The sequence below is a fragment of the Mustela lutreola genome, chromosome 6 (assembly GCF_030435805.1).
Source record: "Mustela lutreola isolate mMusLut2 chromosome 6, mMusLut2.pri, whole genome shotgun sequence".
NCBI classification, from domain to species: Eukaryota; Metazoa; Chordata; class Mammalia; order Carnivora; family Mustelidae; genus Mustela; species Mustela lutreola.
In genome coordinates this window covers 120,464,626-120,491,887 of record NC_081295.1, presented here as the reverse complement: position 1 = coordinate 120,491,887, position 27,262 = coordinate 120,464,626, and the positions used below count along the sequence as shown (strand labels likewise).

At 39.5% G+C, this 27,262-nt stretch overlaps 1 long non-coding RNA gene across 1 annotated transcript; it reads left to right on the top strand.

Annotated features, from left to right (window-relative positions):
* Window positions 1-14: 14 nt before the first annotated feature.
* LOC131834277 (uncharacterized) lies at window positions 15-3,200 on the top strand. The gene is made up of 2 exons (XR_009354808.1): window positions 15-480; window positions 933-3,200. It is a non-coding gene; the product is annotated as an uncharacterized LOC131834277 (long non-coding RNA).
* The last annotated feature ends 24,062 nt before the right edge of the window (window positions 3,201-27,262 follow it).

Below are 27,262 nucleotides of genomic sequence, written 5' to 3'. Positions count from 1 at the left end.
GGGGCCTCAGCACTTCCCCCGCCCCCACCGCGCCAAGCTCTGATTGACGTTCGTGGAGCCAATCATAGCTAGGGCCTGAGGTGGGCGGAGCCGGGGCGCCCTGCGTGCCCCGGGACGCGCTTGCCTAGAACTCCCCCGTCCGGCAGCAGCGCCCGCGGGGGACAGCTGGCTGGCCCAGCTTCTCAGCTCCTCGGATGGCCCCCCCTGAAACGCCAGTGCGGAAGACCCGGACCGTAGCGGTCCCTGCAGCTGGAAGCCCGAGGCTCCATGGGAGGTCCCTTATTGTCCCTGAGCGCCTGCCCGGATGAAGAGGGCATCCCGTGGCTCTGCAAATACCTGAAGAACGCGCAAGTGACGCTAAGGCAGGATGAGGTTTGGGGAGGTAACCGTGACCCCCAGGCATCACCCGGCTGGGTACTGTGGAAGGGGTAGGGACTTCTGGGTTTCTCTCCGGTTCTCTCCGCGGCGCCTTGGAGTAAGGTAGGGTGAGCGGGGAGAATGGGTCTTGTCCCCGACGGGAGAGGAGGGGTATCTGCCCAGACCCTTAGAACCTCTACAGGCAGGAGGTGTGGGAGGGCTCTTGTCCTCGCGGGGTCGGTGAAAGGATCCAGGCCCTTGGGGAGGGCCCCTGGGGAATACCTGGAGTCGTAGACTTGTTCCTTCAGTTCTCATCACGTTTTCTCCGGGTATGTAACTCGTCCCCTTCGATGTGAGGGGCCCTGCGATTGTGCCCCAGCCTTCTGTCACACACAACCCTCTGGGCCTCAGGCCGCATCCCCCAGACTAAGACAGGTTTCCCAGGGACAAGTGGGAAAGGCAAACTCTTCTAAGACCAGGGAACTCAGGCACTGTGCAAGGTGCCTTAAGCATGACCGGGGTTCCAGCCTAGAGAGAAGTGTCAACCCTCTCCTCTTCCTTTCTTACCTCCTTAGGATCATCGTGGACATAAATGCTGGCCTATTTGTGCAGGGTGCTCTGGTCATTGGAGAGGACTTTGAATAATATAGATGCAAAGTTTGAGTAAAAGCCAGTGAAATTACCAGGCCTCTTCAGCTTGGCTTGTGGGTTTCCCACACTGAAAAGGTGAGGTTCACAATAGCCGCCACTGGTACGCTAGGGAGACTCACAGATGTGCTAGAGAGGCTGGAACAGAGTGTACCCTTGGGGAATAAGGCAAGTCGGCCTGGCGGGCAGACAGTGTGGCCAAGAAACCGCTGCGTGGGGGTCAGCACATGCAAGTGAGTTCCTGCTGCTGCTTGGATTGGAGGAGGTGTGGCAAGACGCTGGTGAAAACTCATCCTGATGGTCAGTCTGAGAAGCAGTCAAGATGGAGAACTGCAAAATCTGCACTACGTGTTTTCTGGGAGTCCCTGTATCCAACAACAGGCTCCAGGGATGGCCAGCCCCTGTGGGCTGAGCTCCACAGGCCTGGCCTGCATTCGGATCTCCCCCTACTTCTTAACATGGACAGGGAAACTGACCCAGGAGCTCCAAGAGTGACCAGAAGGGCACCCAGGCACTTGAGAAACGATTACCCTTTATCTAAGAGATCCACTTCAAGAACTTTCTCCTTGCATTTCCCCAAATTTTCCTCTGGGACTCAGTGGGAGGAAACCAGGTCCCAGAGTTGATTAAAAACAAATAAACCGGGCACCTGGATGGCTCAGTAGGTTAAGTGTCTACCTTCCGCTCAGGTCATGATCTCAGGGTCATGGGATAGAGCCCCAAGTCTGGCTCCTTGCTTGGTGGGGGTCTGCTTCTCCCTCTCCCTCTGCTTCTGCCCCTCCTCCCCATATTTATTTATTTGCTCTCTCTCTTAAATAAATAAAATCTTTAAAAAATAATAAATAAATGAACAAACAAAACTCTAAGTGAGCATGCATGAGTAAATGGTGCTACACAGTGACGTGATTAGGTCATCAAAAGGGATAACTACCATAGGCAAATACGAGGAGCAAATTTGGAGTCCAAGACACTTGATGCGGTCCCCAGACATAGGGCTCATTAAAGGAAAACCACTGCTTCAGGACATACTTCTAGGACTGCAGTCGCCTAATGCCAGGGACTTGCATCTCTTTTTCTGCATTGTTTCCCAATTTTGCTCTGGCTCTGGCATTTAAATATTTATACCACTTAAAGTATAAGACCAGTGGTTTGCTCTACAACCTCCTAACTCCCACTTCCCCGCTGGCCTCACACAGGTCGTTTTTCTCTCCCGGCATAATATGCTCATCTTCAATAAATAAGGGGGAGGAATGGAAATTGTGAGGGAGAGGAAAAATTGGGTCTTGGCAGTGGGGCAAGAGTCGCTAAAAATTAAAGACTTACTCTATAAAAGGGAGCTTTGGTGTTTGGTAATTTGGGGCTTGGGGCAGGTTTTCCAGAATGCCAAGGACTTTGAGACTAGTGTATCTTTTTCATTCATGTTTCCTTCTCAGTTTGAGAGGGCTTTTTGGCAGAGAACTGAAAAAACTGTCCACTCCTTCATGTCTCTACAGACACCTATAGGTTCTCTCTTCCAAGTGTTTGTCCATTTCCAACTGGGAGAACACAGGAAGGGGGAATAGTAGCTCAGTGGTCTCCCTGGAGAGAGCTGCAAAATATATGCCTCATCCCACAGGCTTAGGTAGACCTGAAACTCTCAACATGGATCCAAAGTGTTGCAAAGAATATAATTTCCAACATACCACATAAATTAATACATTTTTAAAGATTTTATTTATTTATTTGACAGATCACAGGTAGGCAGAGAGGCAGGCAGAGAGAGACGGAAGCAGCTTCCCTGCTGAGCAGAGAACCCGGGTTCCAGGCTCGACCAGGACCCTGAGATCGTGACCTGAGCCAAAGGCAGAGACTTAACCTACTGAGTCACCCAGGCGCCCCTATAGTAACACATTTAAATAAAACTTTTAATCACCTTGTCACATGTCCAGTGGAATCTAATTACCATAATGTGTTGACACCCAACACTAATATTTAAAATACACAATTTCTTCCTTAACAGTTGGAAATATCACATTGATTTTTTTTTCTTTTGAATTTATATTTTCATTTTCCTCCCCTTTTGAATTTTTTTTCTCAACCCTGGCCTGACATTCTAGTGTAATGTATTTTTGGTCTTGGAAATCTTTTCTTGATCCATCTAGTATGCTTCTTTGCAACAAAGTATGTTCTTAAAATAAATTTATTTCCTGATCTAAGTGTTTGAAAAGGCTGATGAATTAAGATATTAATTAGAAATTAATTAATTAATTATCAGTTATTAGAGATAATTGATCAAAATAATATAATACAGATTTGGGTAAATAAAAGTATTAAACATAAAACTTTTTTTAAAGTAATATTTAACTGGAAATGTTTCTTTTCCAGAGATGGATATGGGCTTTATTTTCCCAACTTTCTGTTGGCAAAAGTTATTTATTGTTATTCTGAAGCCTGTTCCATATTATTGCTATTCCTCTAAAATAAAGTATTTTAAAATAAAGAACTAAAAAATTTTATTCACATATAAAAGTATGGAAACAGAATAAGTATAAGAACGGAAGAAATTTTGTTATAGTAACTTCACCCAATTTTTAAAATCTCTTCTTTGTTATACATCAAAACTGACATGGTGAGCTATTATTAAATACTATTTTAAATAATCTCACAACTTAAATGTAGAGTTCTTCAATTTTGTTGAAGCAAAGAATAGGAAACTACCTGATTTGCAAAACTATTTTTACACATTAGTTTCTTTCACTTTTCAGTTCTTAGAAGTATACCAAAAAGACTTTTAAAATTCTTGTGAAATAGCTAATATTTATACCTGTTAGAGGCAGAGGCATCTTGTTTGTGAAATTCAAACTGTACGAAACTAAGGTTAGAAAGAAAAACCCACAGATCTGGAAATTAAAAATTGATAGGTTCTGAATAAAGACCTTTACCCCATGTCATCTGGAAGTGCGTTTAAAAATTATAACAAACAGGGATGCCTGGGTGACTCAGTTGGTTGAGCAGCTGCCTTCGGCTCAGGTGATGATCCCAGCGTCCTGGGATGGAGTCCCACATCCGGCTCCTTGCTCAGCAGGGAACCTGCTTCTCCCTTTGCCTCTGCCTGCCATTCTGTCTGCCTGTGCTCACTCTCTCTCCCTCTCTCTCTCTGACAAATAAATAAAATCTTAAAAAAAAAAATTATAACAAACAAACGGGCACTATTGTGCATGTGTATGTGTGTAATTTCATTTGACTGTAGAAAATGATTAATTTGCATTTGTTAGGCATAGAACAGTGTATCAATGTCCAAGAAGGAAAAATTAATTCCAAATAAATGAACCTTGATTTCTAGAGTTTAGAGCATTACAACAAAGACTACATTTTGGAACATTTTGTTTTGTATCCCTAGGTAAGTGGATTTCTGCTTTTAAGAACCAAATTTAATCTACTTAGTGGAAATTAACTGCAAAATGAAGAGAAGGTATTAGATCATTACCCAGTGTAAGTTTACAGAAATTCTATTTCTGATTGCTATGTGAATTATTTACAGCAGAATCCACAAAATATTTCCATCAGATTAACCTGAATCTAATTGGTATATAATAAAAACAAATAAATGAGCAGAGATGAACAGAAAAATGTTTTTATATGATCCAGTAATATTTGGTGAAAATCAATAAAAAATATTTTTCCTATAAGCCAGAAGCTCAAGAAAACATACATTAAAGTACTCCCAATATGTGTTTATTTTACTCTAAAATATGATGTTGAGGGGCACCTGGGTGCCTAGTGGGTTAAGCCTCTGCCTTCGGCTCAGGTCATGATCTCAGGGTCCTGGGATTGAACACACACACACCCCCACATTGGGCTCTCTGCTCAGAAGGGAGCCTGCTTCCCCCTCTCTCTCTCTCTGCCTGCTTCTTTGCCTACTTGTGCTCTCTGTCTGTCAAATAGATAAATAAAATCTTCAAAAAAATAAAAAATAAAATGAAATATGTTGATCTGTCAGAAGTAAATATCGAAATTTTTGCCTTCACAGTTTTCAAATCATGCAACAAGTGAAGTACAGATGAGACGAGTGACAGGTCTTTGTTAGTTCTTAGGGAACTCTGTTGCAAATTACTTTTTCTTTACATGGTTTTTATATGTTGAGAATATTCTTTTTTTTTTTTTTTCAATTTTTAGAGAGAAAGAGAGCATGCATGCAAGCAGGGTTAGGGGGGCGGCAGAGGGAGAAGGAGAGAGAGAATCTTTTTTTTTTTTTATGAATTTATTTTCAGCATAACAGTATTCATTATTTTTTCACCACACCCAGTGCTCCATGCAATCCGTGCCCTCTGTAATACCCACAACCTAGTACCCCAACCTCCCCCCACCGCCACTTCAAACCCCTCAGATTATTTTTCAGAGTCCATAGTCTCTCGTGATTCACCTCCCCTTCCAATTTACCCCAACTCCCTTCTCCTCTCTAACTCTCCATGTCCTCCATGCTATTTGTTATGCTCCACAAATAAGTGAAACCATATGATAATTGACTCTCTCTGCTTGACTTATTTCACTCAGCATAATCTCTTCCAGTCCCGTCCATGTTGCTACAAAAGTTGGGTATTCATCCTTTCTGATGGAGGCATAATACTCCGTAGTGTATATGGACCACATCTTCCTTATCCATTCATCCGTTGAAGGGCATCTTGGCTCTTTCCATAGTTTGGCGACCGTGGCCATTGCTGCTATAAACATTGGGGTACATATGGCCCTTTTTTTCACGACATCTGTATCTTTGGGGTAAATACCCAGGAGAGCAATGGCAGGGTCATAGGGAAGTTCTATTTTTAATTCTTGAGGAATCTCCACACTGTTCTCCAAAGAGGCTGCACCAACTTGCATTCCCACCAACAGTGGAAGAGAGTTCCCCTTTCTCCACATCCCCTCCAACACATGTTGTTTCCTGTTTTGTTAATTTTAGCCATTCTAACTGGTGTAAGGTGATATCTCAATGTGGTTTTAATTTGAATCTCCCTGATGGCTAGTGATGATGAATATTTTTTTCATGTGTCTGCTAGCCATTTGTATGTCTTCATTGGAGAAGTGTCTGTTCATATCTTCTGCCCATTTTTTGATATGATTGCCTGTTTTGTGTGTGTTGAGTTTGAGGAGTTCATTATAGATCCTGGATATCAACCTTTTGTCTGTACTGTCATTTGCAAATATCTTCTCCTTTGCTTTTTTGACTGTTTCCTTTGCTGTGCAGAAGCTTTTGATTTTGATGAAGTCCCAAAAGTTTATTTTCGCTTTTGTTTCCTTTGCCTTTGGAGACATATCTTGAAAGAAGTTGCTGTGGCTGATATCGAAGAGATTACTGCCTATGTTCTCCTCTAGGATTCTGATGGATTCCTGTCTCACATTGAGGTCTTTTATCCATTTTGAGTTTATCTTTGTGTACGGTGTAAGAGAATGGTTGAGTTTCATTCTTCTACATATAGCTGTCCAGTTTTCCCAGCACCATTTGTAGAAGAGACTGTCTTTTTTCCACTGTATATTTTTTCCTGCTTTGTCGAAGATTATTTGACCATAGAGTTGAGGGTCCATATCTGGGCTCTCTACTCTGTTCTACTGGTCTATGTGTCTGTTTTGATGCCAGTACCATGCTGTCTTGGTGATCACAGCTTTGTAATAAAGCTTGAAATCAGGTAACGTGATGCCGCCAGTTTTATTTTTGTTTTTCAACATTTCCTTAGCAATTCAGGGTCTCTTCTGATTCCATACAAATTTTTGGATTATTTGCTCCAGCTCTTTGAAGAATACTGGTGGAATTTTGATGGGAATGGCATTAAAAGTATAGGTTGCTCTAGACAGTATAGACATTTTAACAATGTTTATTTTTCCGATCCAAGAGCATGGAATGGTCTTCCATCTTTTTGTGTCTTCTTTGATTTCTTTCATGAGTGTTCTGTAGTTCCTCAAGTACAGATCCTTTACCTCTTTGGTTAGGTTTATTCCCAGGTATCTTATGGTTCTTGGTGCTATAGTAAATGGGATCGATTCTCTAATTTCCCTTTCTGTATTTTCATTGTTAGTGTATAAGAAAGCCACTGATTTCTGCACATTGACTTGTATCCTGCCACGTTGCTGAATTGCTGTATGAGTTCTAGTAGTTTGGGAGTGGAGTCTTTTGGGTTTTCCATATAAAGAATCATGTCATCTTCAAAGAGAGAGAGTTTGACTTCTTCATTGCCACTTTGGATACCTTTTATTTCTCTTAGTTGTCTGATTGCTGTTGCTAGGACTTCTAATACTATGTTGAACAAGAGTGGTGAAAGTGGGCATCCTTGTCTTGTTCCTGATCTCAACGGGAAGGCTGCAAGGTTCTTCCCATTGAGGATGATATTTGCTGTGGGTCTTTCATAGATAGATATGATGAAGTTCAGGAATGTTCCCTCTATCCCAATACTTTGAAGCGTTTTAATCAGGAACGGATGCTGGATTTTGTCAAATGCTTTTTCTGCATCAATTGAGAGGACCATGTGGTTCTTCTCTCTTTTCATATTAATTTGTTGTATCACATTGATTGATTTGGGAATGTTGGAGAGAGAGAATCTTAAGTAGGCTCCACGCCTGCGTGAGCCCAGTGCAGGGCTAGATCTCATGACCCTGAAATCATGACCTGAGATGAATCAAGAGTTAAATGCTTAATCAACTGAGCCACACAGGTACCCCTAAACTGAGAATAGAACCTTACCATAAATCTGTCATCTGAATGAAATTTAAAAACCACCCCCATCAGTATCTCTTGCCAATTCTAAGGAACCATTAGTCCTTTAAAATTAGAAAAGGAAGCCTTCTGGGCACCTGGGTGACTCAGTCCTGGGACAAGCCCCACCTTGGGGTCCCAGTTCAGCAGGGAATTTGCTTCTCCTGCTCCCTCTGCCAATGCCCCTCCACCCCACTATCATGTGCTCTCTCTCTCTCTCTCTCTCTCTCAAATAAAATCATAAAAAAAGAGAGAAAGAAAGAAAAGAAAGCCTCAAGGTTATCAGATATAATTTTTCAGCATTTCAACTTTTCCACTGAGGAATTATGTAAATCCAGAATATTGTAAAACAGGCCAAAACTCCCCCATTTCTTAGGCTACATATCACCCTTAACATAAAGTTACTCAACCTGGAGTCTTACTGACATTTGGAGTTGAATAAATTCTTCATTATCAGATATCCCATGCATTGTAGGATTTTAGCAGTATCCCCACCTCTACCCACTAGCACTGATCCCTGACCCAAACCCATCAGTTATGGCAATAAAAAATGTCTTCAGATTTTTTTAAGATTATTTATTTATTTGAGAGAGAGAGAGAATGCAGTGGGGAGGGATGGAGGGAGAGAGATAATCTGAGACTCTCAAGCAAACTTCCTGCCAAGTGGGGAGCCCAATGTAGGGCTGGATCCCACAACCCCAAGATCACAACCTAAGCCAAAATCAAGAGTCAGTTCCCCAAGAGTCAGTTCCCCAACTGACTGACTCCCCAGGAGCTCCAGGAACTGCTTCAGATTTTTTTTTTTAAGATTTCATTTATTTAGTTAGTTAGTTATCTGACAGAGAGAGAGAGAGAGAGAGTGAGAGCAGGAACACATGCAGCGGGAAAGGGAGAAACAGGCTTCCCTCAGAGCAGGTAGCCTGATGCAGGGCTAGATTCCAGGACCCTGAGATCATGACCTGAGCTGAAGGCAGATGCTTAACAACTGAGCCACCCAGATGTTCCAATGTCTGCAGATATTGCCAGGCATCTCCCTTGAGGGCCAAAATGGTTGAGGATCAGTGCCCTTAACAGAAACATAGAAGGACGCAAAGTTGTGGTTAAAGGAGGCTTCACGGCTATATAGGCTTTGAACCATCTTTTTCTTTGTTACTCAGAGAATTTTATCCCCAGGTCAAGGCATCATGATTATATCTTGGATAGGTAAGTGGTACACTTGGGAGAAAGAGATTGAGTACTCTAAAAGCAGTCATAAGCATGCCACTTTTATTTTTTAAAGGGGCTTAAAACACTAAGTGTTTGATTAAGCACATCACTGTTTCAAGTGTGTGCACATGGATGTTAGGGGTCTAGATTCCCCTAAAATTTTCTGTGCCTATGTCCCCCTTGGAAAGTTTCCTGATACCCCCAAAAATACAAAATCCCAATTTGAAGACTGCTACTCCTGGAGACTGTTACAAACACTGGTACAAACACAGAACCATGCTGAATAAAACAGAGCAAATAAGTTCAACATGCAAGACAGAAACCTCTTTCTTTTTCTCTTTAGGGAAAGAAAGAAAGAAAGACAGACCCATGCCCCAAACTCAGATCAATTCCTTATCCTGAACATTTAGGAAGATTTTCAACTCCAACTGTCCAGCTGCTCAATACAGATTACCTCTCAGAGCACAAAGATTCTTCCCTTGATATTAAATGAAATGTGAAAACAACTGCAGCATTTAGAAACCTTAGGTCTTTCATGAATTGTTCTAACCATCCAATGAATATCATTAGTACGGCTTTCAATTCCCATAAAGAAATGTTGGTTGAGTATTAACTAGATTTAAAGATTTCACAGGGTCTTCAGCAGAAAGTGACACAAGGGCTGTTAGAAACGTAAGCTCTTCTCTTTACTGTTTTTGTAATTGTCCACCCAGTCATGACAATCGTGAAAAATGTTAACAGACATCTGAGAAGTTAAACATACACTCAAGTGCAGCAACCATTAGGCAGAAGACCGGGTCCCAAAGTCAGAGATTTTAAAAGTTTTTATTAGGTTAATATTAAAGATACAATCACCATTAATATTAAGAATTTGTAGGATATCTCGGTGGCTCAGTCGGTTAGGCATCTGCCTTCAGCTCATTTCATGATCTCAGGGTCCTGGGATCCAGCCCCCCATCTTCCAGCTCCCCTGCTGACCGGGTAGTCTGCTTCTTGCTCTCTCTCTGCCCTCCCCCTGCTTGTGCTCACACATGCACATGCACGCTCTCTTGAAAAAATAAATAAAACCTTTTAAAAAATCATCTGAGAGGGCGCCTGGGTGGCTCAGTGGGTTAAGCCGCTGCCTTCGGCTCAGGTCATGATCTCAGGGTCCTGGGATCGAGTCCCGCATCGGGCTCTCTGCTCAGCAGGGAGCCTGCTTCCTTCTTTCTCTCTGCCTGCCTCTCAGTGTACTTGTAATTTCTCTCTGTCAAATAAATAAATAAAATCTTTAAAAAAAAATCATCTGAGAAATAGGACACCTTAACTTTTACCAGATACTGTAGTTGAAGTGACATGAGGATTCCGTGTCATTTGTGATACTGAATATTTAAATTGTATCTCTATCTGAGGACCCATGACTCACTTGCAAACTTCTAGACATTAACTTAAGACATAGCAAAGTCTGCTCTGGAAGGTAAGTGAATGAAATTTAGGATATTCCTCTTAATGGAGCATTTCAAGTTGAAAATATGGGGACTGCCAAATCTTGTAACAAGATAACCTTCAATGGGTAAATGGATAAACAAATTGGTACATTCACACAATGGAATATTATTAAGCAATTTTTTTAAATGAGCTATCAAACCACAAAAAGACATGGAGGAAATTTAAATGTATATTGCTAAGTGAAAGAAGTCATCTGAAAAGGATACATACTGTGATTCCCAACTATATGACATTCTGAAAAAGATCAAATTGGTGACAATAAAAATACAGTGAAAAGATCAGTGACAGGTGCCTGGGTGGCTCAGTGGGTTAAAGCCCCTGCCTTCGGCTCGGGTCATGATCTCAGGGTCCTAGGATCGAGTCCCGCATCGGGTTCTCTGCCCAGCAGGGAGCCTGCTTCCTCCTCTCTCTCTCTGCCTGCCTCTCTGTCTACTTGTGATCTCTCTCTCTGTCAAATAAATAAATAAAACCTTTAAATTTAAAAAAAAAAAAAGATCAGTGACCACCAGGGGTTCATTGGGAAAGAGGGACGCAGAGAAGGACAGATGGAGCTCAGGGCATTTTCAGGGCAGTGAAGCTATTCTGTATGATACTGAAATGTTGGATACATTTAATTACACACTTGTCAATGTACAAAAACTGTACAAGAATATACAAACAAAGACTGAACCCTAATGTAAAACTAGAGACTTTGCTTAATAATGTAACAACAGGATGCCTGGACGGCTAAGTTGGTTAAGCATCTGCCTTCAGCTCAGCTCATGATCCCAGGGTCCTGGGATCCTGCATTGGGTTCCTTGCTCAGCAGGAAGCCTGCTTCGCTCTCTGCCTTTGCCTGCTGCTCCTCATGCTTGTGTACAGTCTCTGACAAATAAATAAAATCTTTAAAACATAAAGTGTAAAAGAAAAAAACAAATGAAAATAATTTTGGAAATGCCTGGGTGACTCAGTTAAGCCGATGCCTTCAGCTCAGGCCATGGACCTAGGGTCCTGGGATGGAGTCCCGTTGGGCTCCTTGCTTGGTGGGGAGCCTGCTTCCCTCTCCGCCCATACCTGCTTGTATGTGCCCTCTCTCTCTCTCTGACAAATAAATAAATCTTAAAAAAAAAAAAAATGTGACAACAGAATGCCTGGGTGGCTCAGTTGGTTAAGCCTCTGCCTTCAGCTAGGTCATGACCCCAGGATCCTGGAGCCACACATTGGGCTCCCTGCTCAGCGGGGTGTCTGTTTCTCCCTCTACCCTATCCCTACCCCTGCTCATGATCTCTTTCTCACTCTCTATCCCAAATAAATAAACGAAATATTTTAAATGTAATGTCACGGGCTCATCAATTGTAACAAATATCCCACACTAATGCAAGATGTTACTAACAGAGGAATTTTAGAGAAGATAGGAAGTGAGGGAACATATGAAAACTATCTGTACTTTCCACTCAGTTTTACTATAAACCTGAAACTGCTCCCCCCAAAAAAGTATATTTTAAAAAAAGAAAACATGGGGTTTTTTGTAGTTTTTTTTTTAAAGATTTTGTTTATTTATTCAACAGACAGAGATCACAAGTAAGCAGAGAGGCAAGCAGACAGAGAGGAGGAAACAGGCTCCCTGCTGAGCAAGAGAGCCCATTGTGGGCTGGATCCTAGGACCTGGGGATCATGACCTGAGCTAAAGGCAGAGGCTTAACCCACTGAGCCACCCAGGAGCCCCAAAAAGCATGGTTTCATATGTACAAAAATGCTATGACTGCATTTTTATTTTATACATGATGAAATCAGAGCAGGGACATAATTTAAACTCAAAATGCACAAAATAATTTTAATCTTATGAAAATTTTTACCCATCTCAAGAATATTAAATAAGCTTAGATTAAAATTAAGTTCTCTTGAATTTACTTTATTGAGTAATCCTCTACATACTAGTTTAGATTTTTAGTGCAGAGAGGTTTTTGTTTGTTTGTTTGTTTGTTTTTTAAGTTTATTTAAACAGCGTCTACACCCAACATGGGGCTCAAATTATGACCCTGAGATCAAGAGTCGCACACTCCACTGACTGAGCAAGCCAGGTGCCCCACAGTAGAGAAATTTTTTAAATCTTTTTATGACCACTAACTATTTGTCTACAGTACAGTTGCATATCTGAATTTTATTTTATAACCTATCAAAGACACTGAAAATATTAAGCCAGAATTATATTTCCCCATTTTTCATACAAAAAGTTTTTAGGAACAGAAAGTATGTTAAAACAGCAACAACAAGACCACTATTTAAGTATTCATTATAACTGCATTGTTTTTGGGATGCCTGGGTGGCTCAGTCAGTTAAGCATCTGCCTTGGGCTCAGGTCCTGATCCCAGGGTCCTGGAATCAAGTCCCACACTGGTCTCCTTGCTCAGCGTGGAGCCTGCTTCTCTCTCTGCCTCTGCCTGCTTATGCTCTCACTCTCTCTCTCTCTCTCTCTCTGACAAAATACATAAATAAATAAAATCTTTAAAAAAATAACTTAGTTATCTTTACATGAGTTTGTGCTTTTTCATCTTATGTTTATCAGAGTATAGTATTTACTTTTGAACTAAGGTTTTATAATAAGTCTATACATTTTTTTAATTTGCAAGGAAACGTTCCTGCCTTTCACAATGATCTGGATGGAACTAGAGTATAATTAGCTAAGAAAAATTAGAGAAAGAAAAATACCATATGATTTCACTCAAATGCGGAATTTAGGAAACAAAACAGATAAACCATTAAGGGGGGAGGGGAAAAAGAAAGGGAGGGAAACAAACTATTAGAGACTCTTAAAGATAGAGAACAATCTGAGGATGGATGGGGGGAGGTGAGTGGGGGATGAGTTAAGTGGGTGATGGGTATTAAGGAGGGCACTTGTGATGAGCTCTGGGGGTTGTATGTAAGTAATGAACCACTGAATTCTACTCCTGAAACCAATTTTGCGCTGTATGTTAACTAATTAGAATTTAAATAAAAATTTGAACAATAAAAAAAGAGAAGGCAACCTTTTCCAAGTAGAAAATCATTAAATGTTTCCATCCTCTGAAGGCTAATTTCTTTAACTTACTTAACCTAATTGTGTAACTTACAGATTGGAATTTTTCTCTGCAATCTCTTGAAAACGGTGACAGCCAGAACTCAAGTTCACAGATTTTGTACTTTGACCTTATCTCAGCCTGGAATTTTTCTTAAATGTTACCAACATTTAAAGCATTAGGAACCTTGGTTAATTTCTTTCTCCCCAACCCCCACTCCCACCCCATGCATTTGAGACTCCTATCTTGGATACATGTGAGTTAATTAGAATTTCTTGGAATCAATAGAAACAGGAGTTCCATTGAACAGGCCAGATAGTAGTTTTCATTTTCCAATATCCTCCAGATGAGGACCTCCTCATAATTTAAGGGCACCTTCCAAAAGAAGCTCCTTTCCTTGATAATCACAATGTAGCCACACCAGTTCTCAAGAAACAAGCAGCAGACTCGCAGCCTTTAAATTTCCTATTCTAGAGACATACAAACTGATCGGCGTTTTCCCTGGTGGAAACTATATATCTGGCCAACTTTCCAGGACCTTGTTTTTTAATCGAGAACAGTGTAACCTACTCTCCTTCTCCAAGTCTGGGTTTCCTTCCTGGGTTTCTTTGGGTTATCTAGCTGACTGACTCTTGCTGTAAAAACAGGACTGAGCATGCTGTGTTGAAAGCCACTGAAAACCAGAGGAGACTAGTCATGAAAACCCTGACTGTCGTCTGATAGATTTCTTTTGGATAGCTCCTCCCAAATATTATATTATTTCACTCACATGTGGGATTTAAGAAACAAAACCGAGGAACATGAGGGAAGGAAAGGAAAATAAAAAAAGATAAAAACAGAGAGCAAGACAAACCATAAGAGACTCTTAGGGCACCTGGGTGGCTCAGTGGGTTAAGCCTCTGCCTTCAGCTCAGATCATGATTCCAAGGTCCTGGGGTAGAGCCCCACATCGGGCTCTCTGCTCAGCATGGAGCCTGCTTCTTCCTCTCTTTCTGCCGGCCTTTCTGCCTATTTGTGATCTGTCTGTCAAATAAATAAATAAAATCGTCTTTAAAAAATCAGATCTACCACTCTTATATATACACAATGGAATACTATGCAGCCATCAAAAGAAATGAAATCTTGCCATTTGCGACAACATGGATGGAACTAGAGCATATCATGCTTAGCGAAATAAGCCAAGCAGAGAAAGACAACTATCATATGATCTCCCTGATATGAGGAAGTGGTGATGCAACATGGGGGCTTAAGTGGGCAGGAGAAGAATAAATGAAACAAGATGGGACTGGGAGGGAGACAAACCATAAGTGACTCTTAATCTCACAAAACAAACTGAGGGTTGCTGGGGGGAAGGGGGTTGGGAGAAGGGGGGTGGGGTTATGGATATTGGGGAGGGTATGTGCTTTGGTGAGTGCTGTGAAGTGTGTAAACCTGGCGATTCACAGACCTGTACCCCTGGGGATAAAAATATATGTTTATAAAAAATTAAAAATTTTAAAAAATCAGATCTAATTTTTTAAAAAAGAAAAAAAATGTGCAGCTTCTGCACCAAAACAGCTGAAGTTTGAGGTTCTAGATCCTCTTGGATACCTCACTTCCCATTTCACAATTAACCCATGTTTTTACACAGGAAGGGAGGGGAAAAAATCTCCTCTCAAATAATGGAGGAAATAATTAGCTTCTTGGGAAGGCTGAAAATTATCCAACAACCCCTTTCCAAGGGGAATATAATGCACATATTAAAAGAGAAAACACAACCGTATGGCTTCCCTAAGCTTCTCAACACCAAGCACCACCCACCTATGTATCCTCCAGAGAGCAACAGTGGATTGTAAAACGGGAGATTTGCTGATTTCAGGTTGCAATTTCTGCACATTAGTGACTCCCATACTGTTTCCCAGTATCAATATGGGAAAATGGACTTTGCCAGACTTCAGTTCACATGAAGCAAGACACCTCATTAGAGTCTAAAATGAAAGTAATTTAGATCACAAAATCTAGACATAGGCAAAAATTTTGGCTTAAATTTTCCAGCACCAACTCAAAACGGTGTTAATAGTAGCTATAATATAAAACAAATCCAAAAGAATAATTGATATGATAGCAAGACCAGAAAATTTCTCAAGTTCCTACTTTTAAAAGTGAACCTCTCAACAATATTGTTTTAGGAAGCCCAATGGGGGTTTCCCAGGCCTGTTTCTCATGGGATTGCTCAAAATAGGTAAACATAGAGGTACCTGAGTGCTCAGTCAGTTAAACGTCTGCCTGTGGCTTGGGTCATGGTCCTGGAGTCCCAGGATTGAGCCCTGTGGACTCCCTGCTCAAGGAGAGGACTGCTTCTTCCTCTGCCTCTGCCCCTTCCCCTACTGGTGCTCTCTCTCTCACTCTCTCTCTTAAATAAACAAAATCTTTAAAATATAGAGAGATAGATAGATAGACATACATATGTGTGTGTATAAACATCATCACACCAAAAGATAATTCTGTAACAAGAATTCTACAGAAAGAAAAAACATTACAGAAGGATAAGTACAGCAATAGAAAAAAATACAAAGTAACCCAGAAAAAATAAGGGGACTAACTCTTACTGGTATGAAGCAGGTCAAGAAAGGTTTCCTGGAGGAAGAAACATTTGCATGGAATTTTGATAGATGTAACTTGGAATTTTCCAAGTAAGCAGGAGAAGGGGAACATTCCACACAAAGGAAACCACAAGAAAGTAAAGGCAGGCAGTCATGAATCAGCATGTTTTCATAAAGATCTGTATCTATAATCAGATTAACTGAGGGAAAAAGTGAAACAAGGAGACACAGGGAGGTAGGTAGTAGCAAGATCAAGAAATACCTTCTCTGTTGTTAAAGATTTAATATTTATTATAAAACAAGTAAAATTCCCAAAGTTCCAAATGAAGACATCAAAAATAGTTCGAAGATGAGAGAATATACTTAAGGGTGTCTGGGAAGTGGAATTGACACGAAGTATTGAGTAATAAAATGAAAGGTTTGAGAGAAGAGTAAGAATGTGAGTCTAAAGTTTCTGATTCAGGGGATAAATGACAGGAATTCACTGAAATCCATTGGCCTATCCTGCACTTGAGAAGAATTTCTTTATCAGTACAGGCTTCTGCAACAATTGTGCATCATGCACTGATCATTAGAAAAGATCAGTTCACTGAATTATGCAGCTATTTGAAATGTCAACACATTTTTTAAATTAACATATAATGTATTATTAGCCTCAGGGGTACAGGTCTGTGAATCGCCAGGTTTACGCACTTCACAACATTCACCATAGCACGTAACCTCCCCACTGTCCATCACCCCACCACTCTCTCTCTACCTCCCTACCCCCCTCACCCCAGCAACCCTCAGTTTGTTTTGTGAGATTAAGAGTCTCTTATGGTTTGTCTCCCTCCTGATCCCACCTGGTTTCATTTATTCTTTTCCTACCCTCAAATCCCCCAAGTTGCCTCTCAACTTCCTCATATCAGGGAGATCATATGATAGTTGTCTTTCTCCAATTGGAAATGTCAGCACATCTTATATACTATCTATTTAAATCATATTCATTATTATTACCACTGATTTCATCAGAAAAGTTTTTAAGTACCTTATGGTAGTAGATACGAGCTTCCCAAAATTCTAATTTCACTCAAAAACTTACATTTTATCCTTGACCACAGATATAATCAGCTGTTTTCCTTGAAGTGACAGTCTCACTTTGTTCATACTCAAGAAAATGTCTCCCAAATACCCAAGTCTGAATAACCAATTTTCTGTCAGTTTTTTGTTTTTCCAACTGAAAAAAAAAATGTATTCCATTCAAAAAGTAGGTAGATCAGCTTGCAACTCAGCCTTTTCCCTAGAGACAACCACCATATTCTACTATACAGTAGAAGAGCTTGATGATCATTTCTCATTTCATCCCAGAATATTTCTTAAAATGTACTCAAGTTAAGATTTAATAAAAAATAAATCTTATTCCTTCATCAAGGACATTCTCTAGTGAAAGTGACTTTTTAAAAAAAAACTGTGGATGTGTCATAATAAAGAATATAATGAGTGCTAAAAGAATTAGACGCTCTTCCCTTGCTTGGTGCCAAGGCACTGGTAACATTACCTGCCATTGTTCTCCCGCCCTCATTAGAAATGTCAACAACACAGGCATTGCAGGAAAAACCATGAGATTTTTTAAAAAGTTGTACAACATTGTTAATGTTTTAGCACCCGCGTGTTTGTGGCCAAGCACTCACATAAAATAAGATCAATGATTAGTTGGCAATGATACCAAATGAGTATAAGCCAACCAGCATGTCCAGACACATCTACAAATCTGTCCGTTTGTAAGGCAAAGGTACAACTTTTCAGATGAGATATTAACTCAGTCTTTATGTTTGCAGTTAAATCTTTAATTCGACGAGTTACTATGTCATTGGGAAGTGGCAGAACTATGCTTTCTTATACTGTCTTTTCATCAGGCAGGCATTCATGAAACAAAGCAACTGGAAAAGACCGTATTAGTCTCTTTGCTATTGTAGGAGCTCCTCCAGCCAGTGCAATATGATAAGATATCCTGTAAGAGGCTTTTACAGAGTTTGTAACACCTACATTTAAAACATTTAAGTCCTTTTTCCTTTGAACAATGAATGATTGGACCCAAGATGATGCTACAACCTAATCAGAGCCATATTAGTCTTTGAAACTATTGTTGACATCCATAAAGCTAAAGAAGGGGTACCTTTTGACATTTTTTTCATACTTACATGTTTCCCTAGCTTCTTTTGAAACCTATTCCTCCTTCACATGAGTTAAAGAACTTGCTGCTATAACAGTTTCGTCTTTTTCAGACACAGGCAACACAGATACAGACTGAGAAAACGTGTCCTCCAGGGGCACCGGGGTGGCTCATTGGGTTAAGCCTCAGACTTTTGACTTCAGCTCAGGTCATGATCTCAAGGTCTTGAAATCAAGCCCCATGTCCAGCTCCATGCTGGGCGTGAAGCCTATTTAAGATTCTTCCTCTGACCCTCCCCACCACATCCCAGCAGGCATGAGCTCTCTCTCTCTCCAAAAAAAAAGGTCTTCTGATATCTTTTTTTAAACCAGTAATTCATCCTTAAATCCAAGAAAATGTATTATAAATAGTGTTTATTTTAGAATAAAATATTTAATTCTAAAATAATACTTTCCATATAAAATTTTGAAAACTAGAAATGGTTTTGGAAAATATTTTAATATCATTGCAAAAACAAGATAACCTTAATTCCTGTATTTATGCATAGGTGCAGGAAAAAATATTTGGGATTTAAAAATCATGATTTCTTGGAAGATAAAGAGATTACAGACTAGCAGCTGCAACTGTAAAGAGCTGGTTGGAGCACAGTAACAGTAATGAGAAAACTGAGTTAATTTTTTTTAAATATATGTATTTATACTCTAAACTCACTGCCTTAGAAAATCCTAGAAAGTACAATACACAGTACACAGTTTATTAGCTGTTAAAGCAATGATGTCACCACATGCCATTGTAGCCTTTGGGAAACTACCATTCACTCATGAGAATAAAAGGGAAAAAGACAAATAACACCTTCGTATTATGAATAGCTTTAACCTTGTGGACCCTATAAAAGAACCTCAGGAATCTCTCTTCCCCAGAGATCCTCTGGCCATAATTTGAGAACTACTGCAGAAGTCAGTTAATGGTGCTATGAAAATTGGCTCTGTCCACAGGAGGTGAACATCAGAAGCTTAATTTACACCATACAAAAATAAATGTCCAGCGAATTAAAGCGGGGAGGGCACCTGAGTGGCTCAGTCAGTTAAGTGTCTGTCTTTGGCCCAGTCATGATCCCTGGGTCCTGGGATCAAGTTCTACATCGGGCTCCCTGCTCAGCAGGAAGTCTGCTTCTCCCTCTGCCTCTGCTCCTTCCCATGCTCATTCTCTCTCTCTCACTCTCTCTCTCTCTCTGTCAAATAAATAAATAAAATATTTTATAAAATGAATTAAAGGTCTAAATGTGAATAAGTATAACTTCATTATCTGAGTGTAGATCACTTGGTGATACCAAGGGCTGATGGAGCGATGGGGAGAAACCAGAATTTGCATACACTCATGGTGGAAAGTTTAAGTAGTTTTCCTGCTTATTTCAAGCATTTATTTAACATATGTAATGTTGAATAAATTTCAAGGGTGCAAATATTCTACAACCCAATGATTCTACTTCAGTTTATGTGTCCCAGAGCCTTGGACAATCTCTCATCTACGTGCACAAGGAAATATGCATAAGGATGTTCATTGCAGCCTTGTTTATCTTTAGTAATCAGGAGTTACCCATCAGTGGCTAAACAAGCGAATAGAATTATGTTGTATTCAAATAATATAATATTGAACAACAACAAGTTTACTTAAAATAAACCAAATGTTCATATTTCATGGGGACAATTCTCAAAACATAATGAAGACTGATACGCACTAATTTTAAACTAATAATTGCATTGGGGAGATAAAAGAAAGAGCACTGAAGTCAGGTACAAAGAACACAACTGTATTTGAGTAGTGGGTACACGGGTATTGTTCCCTATGTGTTCTGTATGTTAGAAATGTTTAATATTACCTATAACAGGGGCTCCTGGATGGCTCAGTTGATTAGCCGTCCACCTTAGGCTCAGGCCATGATCCCAGAGTCGTGGGATCAAGCCCCACATCAGGCTCCCAGCTCCCTTTCCCCATATTTGTGCTCTCTCTCTCTCCCTCTCCCTCTCGCTCAAATAAGTAAATAAAATTTTAAAAAAATATTACCCATAACAATATAAAATGTACCACAGCTCCTTCATGCTATCAATTACAGAGTATCTGATTTTATGATCAAGTTTTTATTCTTATAATTTCTTTATAGATAATAAGTTTTAAATTAATTCTGTTTAGTTCTAACATAATCAGGTATTTTTAATTATGTCTAGTTATTTGGGCAATAACAAATGACTGTTCCTATGCTTAGTATTTTTTAAAATCCATTAGTCTGCTCATCTCTACGATTTTTATTTTCTGGTACCTTAATCATGAAATATTTTAAACATAAAGATTAAGAGATATCCATTGCCCAAACACCCAACTTTATTAAATCTTAACATTTTGCCCTGTTTCAAATCTGTTTTTAATGTCTATAACACAGTTGATGTCTCTGGACCCTTCCATTTCTCTTTCTCTTTTACCAGATGTAATGACCCAGCATGAAGTCAATTTTACCATTACTAGGCATCTTTTACCAAGCATTTGTGAATCCTTAAACATTAACAAGTATCTTTTTACATAGAGTTTTAAGTTTTATAAAATGGTATCTATGTGTATTCTTCTACAACTTTTTGTTTGGTCAACATTATATTTTTTTAGTCTTATTCATGCTGAACAATGTAGTTAGTCCAGGTTCATCCATTTAAAGTGCTGTAGTGTGTACTATTGTATGAGTACACCACAACTTATTAATCCATTCCAATCTTAATAGACTTCAGGTTGGTTTCTGGATTATGGTTTGGGCTGTGTGTGTGTGTGTGTGTGTGTGTGTGTGTGTGTCTTGCTTTTGCTTGGTTCATTTGTTCTTGCTGCAATGGGCTTTTCTATATATTGTGTCGATTTGGATGTATTTGTAAGAGTTTTATTAGGTCCATTTTGTTATAAATTTTTCTCAAATTTCAGGAATAATTTAGAAGTGAGTACTATCAACAGCAAAAAAAAAAAAAAATTTATCTTGACTTCAGCAATTCTTTAGTGCCATTCCATTTTTTTTCCTATTTGAGTAAAAATTAAACTTTTATCCCATTTACTCAGATATATCTATCCTTCATTACACCTAGGAATCAGAAGATGCCTAGAATAATAAACACCTTTTCAAGTCATAATATTAATAACAATTTAACAATGGTTTCTGAGAGTAAGAATTCAAGGTGATTACTTCCTCTTATCTTGATATTTGCCCTGTACTGTTTGAATTTTTAGGAATGAAGGTATCACTTCTTATAAAAATGGTACGTTATTTCAAAAATTAAATCCCCGAGTCTGAATTCAAATAAATGACATGGTGGCTAAGCAGAACTCCTTAGTGGTGGAAAGAAAGGGGGAGTTGGAAATTCAAAAGGATAGAGGAAAGGTAGGAATTTTCTGGACCCTGGAATCAACAGCTGTTCCAAAATGCTGTTGCTATACTTCTCCAAAAATTCTATGTGGATATATAGGAAAAGAGCCCTTGGAACTTTTAGTCATTGCTCCAGAAGAAAGACAAGGACTTCAATAGTTTCTGGTTAGCAGAGAAAGGTTTGTTACTTTAAGAAAACCCATAATAACTCCTTCAGGAAAAGAATAATCACACATAATTTTTACATATTGAAATAACTGCCTCTAAATAGTGGTGTGGTCTTGCTCAAGGTTTCTCTAGTTTGTCTAAGCTCTAACTTTTCCTTATCTCTGATAGGAGGGTGTGAGACTATGTCTGCGGTGACTTCTAGATATAAATCTGCATTGAACAGTCCAACTCGGATAGTCCCATTGATTTGCTTAAAGGATAATTTTGTCCATTATTTTTTAAAGATTTTTTTTTTTTTTTGGCAGAAAGGAGGAGAGGAAACACAAGCAAGGAGAGTGGGAAAGAGACAAGCAGGCTTCCTTTGAGAAGGGAGCCCAAAGCAGGACTCGATCTCAGGACCCTGAGATCATGACCTGAGCTGAAGGCAGATGCTTCAAAATTGAGCCACAATTTTGTTCATTATTAAAAGCTTTGTTTATCCCAGGTAATAATTTACTGAATATTAATTGTTTTTAACTTTATTAATTTTCTTTTTTTTTTTATAAATTTTTTTTTAAGATTTTATTTATTTATCAGAGAGAGAGAGGGGGAGAGAGAGAGCACAGGCAGACAGAATGGCAGGCAGAGGCAGAGGGAGAAGCAGGCTCCCTGCTGAGCAAGGAGCCCGATGTGGGACTCGATCCCAGGACGCTGGGATCACGACCCGAGCCGAAGGCAGCTGCTTAACCAACTGAGCCACGCAGGCATCCCAACTTTATTAATTTTCTTAAAAGGCTCATCACAGAGTGCCTTTAAATGCTAATATTTTCAAGTATATTTCAATAATTCAGAGGACATTTTTTAATAACCAAAATTCATTCATTTTGAATGAATCTGATGCTATTTGAAGTACCAGAGATATAAGAGTGAACAAGATAGTTGCAGTCTCTTTCCAACAAAGCTTATGGTTGAATGCTTCTTGTTTGAAATATGATTCAAGACTTTCAGGAACACAACCAACCCATAAATCGATAAAAAGAAATCTATCCAATCCCAAGTCACTAACAAACAGAAACGAATGTATAAATACCTAATTTTAAAACTTTTTTAAGTAGAGGGTGAATAAACAAGCATGGTAAAATCCTTAAGTAAAATTACTGACAAATTATAGCCCATAGATGTCAGCAAAGACCCACCCGAGAGCAGGAAAACATTTTCCCAAAGGAGGTAGTGTTTAAATTTCTGTCTTCTGTTTCTTTCCCCTGCAAATATTTGTTTTGTTTTATGTTCTCTGTGTCTTAATAGCCTATAGCATGTATCTAAAGCAAATGTTTTCTATTATTTCATCTATTTATTGAACATATTTTGTTTCTTAATTTCATCCAATTCATTTACTGGTTCTGGTAATCTAGGTTTGCTCTTCTCTCTACTCTAAAGGTCTTTTCATTTGTAATGTAAAAACCAGTGCTTGCCCCTAAGGTCAGGAACATGGCAGGGATGTCCATTATCACGGGTGTTATTCAACATAATACTAGAAGTCCTAGCTTCAGCAATCAGAAAACAGAAAGAAATAAAACGCATCTGAATTGGCAAAGAAGAAGTCAAACTCTCACTCTCTGCAGATGATATGATACTTTATGTGGAAACCCCAAAAAGACTCCACCCCAAAACTGCTAGAACCCATTCAGGAATTTAGTAAAGTGTCAGGATATAAAATCAATGTACAGAAATCAGTTGCATTTCTATGCATCAACAACAAGACAGAAGAAAGAGAAAGTAAGGAGTCGATCCCATTTACAATTGCACCCAAAATCATAAGATGCCTAGGAATAAATATAACCAAAGAGGCAAAGGAATCTGTACTGAGAAAACTATAGAACACTCATGAAAGAAATTGAAGAAGACACAAAGAAATGGAAAAACATTCCATGCTCATGGGTTGGAAAAACAAATATTGTGAAAATGTCTATGCTACCTAAAGCAGTCTACACATTTAATGCAATCCCTACCAAAATACCATCAACTTTTTTCAAAGAAATGGAACAAATAATCCTAAAATGTGTATGGATCCAGAAAATCCTCCAAATAGCCAGAAGAATGTTGAAAAAGAAAACCAAAGCTGGCAGCATCACAATTCCAGACTTCAAGCTGTATTACAAAGCTGTAATCATGGGGCACCTGGGTGGCTCAGTGGGTTAAAGCCTCTGCCTTCAGCTCAGGTCATGATCCCAGGGTCCTGGGATCGAGCCCCGCATCGGGCTCTTTGCTCAGCAGGGAGCCTGCTTCCTCCCCTCTCTCTCTGTCTGCCTCTCTGCCCACTTGTAATCTCTGTCTGTCAAATAAAATAAATAAAATCTTTTAAAAAAAAAAAAAAGCTGTAATCACCAAGACAGTACAAGACAGTATGGTCCTGCCACAAAAACAGACACATAGATCAATGAAACAGAATAGAGAATTGGGACTTCCTCAAAATAAAAAGCTTTCACACAACAAAGGAAAGAGTCCACAAAACTAAAAGACAACTGACAGAATGGAAGAAGATATTTGCAAATGACACATCAGATAAAGGGCTAGTATCCAAAATCTATAAAGAATTTTTCAAACTCAACACCCAAAAAACAAATAATCCAATCAAGAAATGGGCAGGGGACATGAACAGACATTCGGGCAAAGATGACACCCAAATGGCCAACAGACACTTGAAAAAGTGCTCAATCTCACTCAGCATCAGGAATATACAAATCAAAACCACAGTGAGAATACCACCTCACACCAGTTAGAATGGCTAAAATATACAAATCAGGAAAAAACAGGTGTTGGCAAGGATGCAGAGAAAGGGGAACCCTCCTACACTGTTGGTGGGAATGCAAGCTAGTGCAGCCACTCTGGAAAACAGCATGGAGGCTCCTCAAACAGTTGAAAATAGAGCTACCCTATGACCCAGCAATCGCACTCCTGGGTATTTACCATAAAGATACAAATGTAGTGATCCAAAGGGGCACGTGCACCTGAATGTTTACAGCAGCGATGTCCACAATAGCCATACTATGAAAAGAGCCTAGATGTCCATCAACAGATGAATGGATAAAGAAGATGTGAGATATAGATATAGATATAGATATATAATGGAATATTATGCAGCTATCAAAAACCCAAAATCTTGCCATTTGCAATGATGTGGATAGAACTAAAGGATATTATGTTAAGTGAAATAGTCAATCAGAGAAAGACAATTATCATATGATCTCACCGATATGAGGACTTTGAGAAACAAGACAGAGGATCATAGGGAAAAGAAGGGGAAATGAAACAAGACGAAGCCAGAGAGGGAGACAAACCATAAGAGACTCTTGATCTCAGGAAACAAACTGAGGGTTGCTGGAGGGGAGGGAGATAAGAGGGATGGAGTGGCTGGGTGATGGCCAGTGGGGAGGGTATGTGCTATGGGAGTGCTGTGAATTGTGTAAAACTGATGAATCACAGACCTGTACCCCTGAAACAAATAGTACATTATATGTTAGTAGAAAAAAAACTAGTGCCTGATTGTATGCAGGCACAAATTGTTTTCTGAAACCCTGGTTTCCAAAGTGGAACTGTGAGCACCGCACTGAATGCACCCAAGATCTTTCAGAGGAAAAGAAAAGGAAATATTAGTGTTTCTATTTATATATATTTGGCAACTTTCAAACTTTCTATTTGTATATGTTATGGTACGTATAACCAAGTCATGTCCCTAGTACATGTGGATAATTTATGATAATTTATTAAAATATAAACATATATATATAAGTACTCGAATTTTTTTACTGAGAAAGCTGTCTTAATCCATTTGGGCTGCTATAATAAAATATGAGAGACTGGGTAGCCTATTAACAGCAGAAATTTATATCCCATTGTTCTGGAGACTGAGGAGTTCAAGATCAAGGTACCAATATGGTTCCATTCCGGTGAGACACCTCTTCCTGGTTCATAGCCAGCACCTTCTCACTGTGCCCTGAAATGGTGGAAGGACAAAGAGAGTTCTGGGACGGTGTCTTTTATAAGAACACTAATCCCCATCAGGAGGGCTGCATCCTCATGACCTAAATATTTCCAAATGCCCCACCTCTTAATACAATCGTATCAGGCAAAAGGATTTCAATATGTGAATTTGGGGAGACACAAACATTTAGACCATAGTAAGTGCTTTATGCTTTTCCTAAAAAAGAAATTGTGTTTTGTTTTGCCTACATAATTGGAGTGTGTGTTCTTCCAGGGAATAATGGTATCTTCTCTTACCTTTTCTAAGGGACCTTGTACATGTAAATGCTAATATTTATTGAACTCCACTGACATACAATTCAGTTCTTCAGACCACCCATCTGGGGACCACTCTTTGAACACACTTTAGAGGCATTTTCATTAAAGCTAAGCTTTCTTTAAAAATGTGAATTAAAAATTAAAACTAAAAGTGAAACAAAGACATTTTCCTTTGTACCAGCAGAAAGAAGACTTAATGAGAAACTTCAGTAGTAAATGTAGATAAGATAGGAGGGCAATTGGAAAGGATTAAATAAAGCTGTGCCAGCAGCCTCAAACCAAAGAATGTCCAGTTGCCTAGTTAATTCATATTTTGCATAATTTTTCATTGATAAGAATAACTCATAATTAACTCAACTGGCTTACCCATGGTTTTTAAACCTTAGTGTACATAGGAATATCTAGGATGTAGCTTAAATACAAATTCTCAGTCTTAGCCTAGGGATTCTGAGCAGGTCAGGGGGTTCTAGAAATGTGCATTTTTCATCAAGTATCCCAGGAGACTCTAAGCTAGTTATCTGAGACATGATTTTAAGGTAAATGTCCTAGACAACCACATTCTACCTTGTCACCAGCCGTGAGAACTTGATTTAAAAAAAAAAAAAAATCTAGTGGGTGCCTGAGTGGGTCAGTCAGTTAAGCACCCAACTCTTGATCTCAGCTCAGATCTTGATCTCACGGTGGTGAATTCGAGCCCCATGTTGAATTAAAGAAAAGAAAGAAAGAAAGAAAAAGCAGGTCTAAGAATTCATTTATCAGTCTGTTACTCTCACCATCTCCCTACTGCCAACTGTGATCAGAAGTGTGTAAGAGTCTATGTTCTTCCTTCAGAGGTGCTCACGTTCCTAGCTGTGAGATGGTCCAGTTTCCTCAGAACTGGGTATAGACTGTGATCTTGGTCACCCAAGGCCAATTGCTGCTCCATCGTGTGCCAGCAGTGCATTTTCTGATATTTACTTGATAAACCATTGCTCAGTCCTGAGCTTCCTTTCCTCCTGATCCAATCCATGTAGCCTGGCTGATCCATTAGGTAAACCATCTTCTGGCTTTCCTATCTTCCCAACAGAAATGAACACAAGAAATCCTGGAGCAGAGTGAGACACCTCTTTGTGAAAATAGTGGAGACTCACCTCTCCTAAGGTCTTTAATGAAATATGCCCTAAATCCCTCCCCAAAATGCCCTTCTTCTGTACTTCCTCTTTCAGTGGATTAAATTACTGTCCACTCAACTCT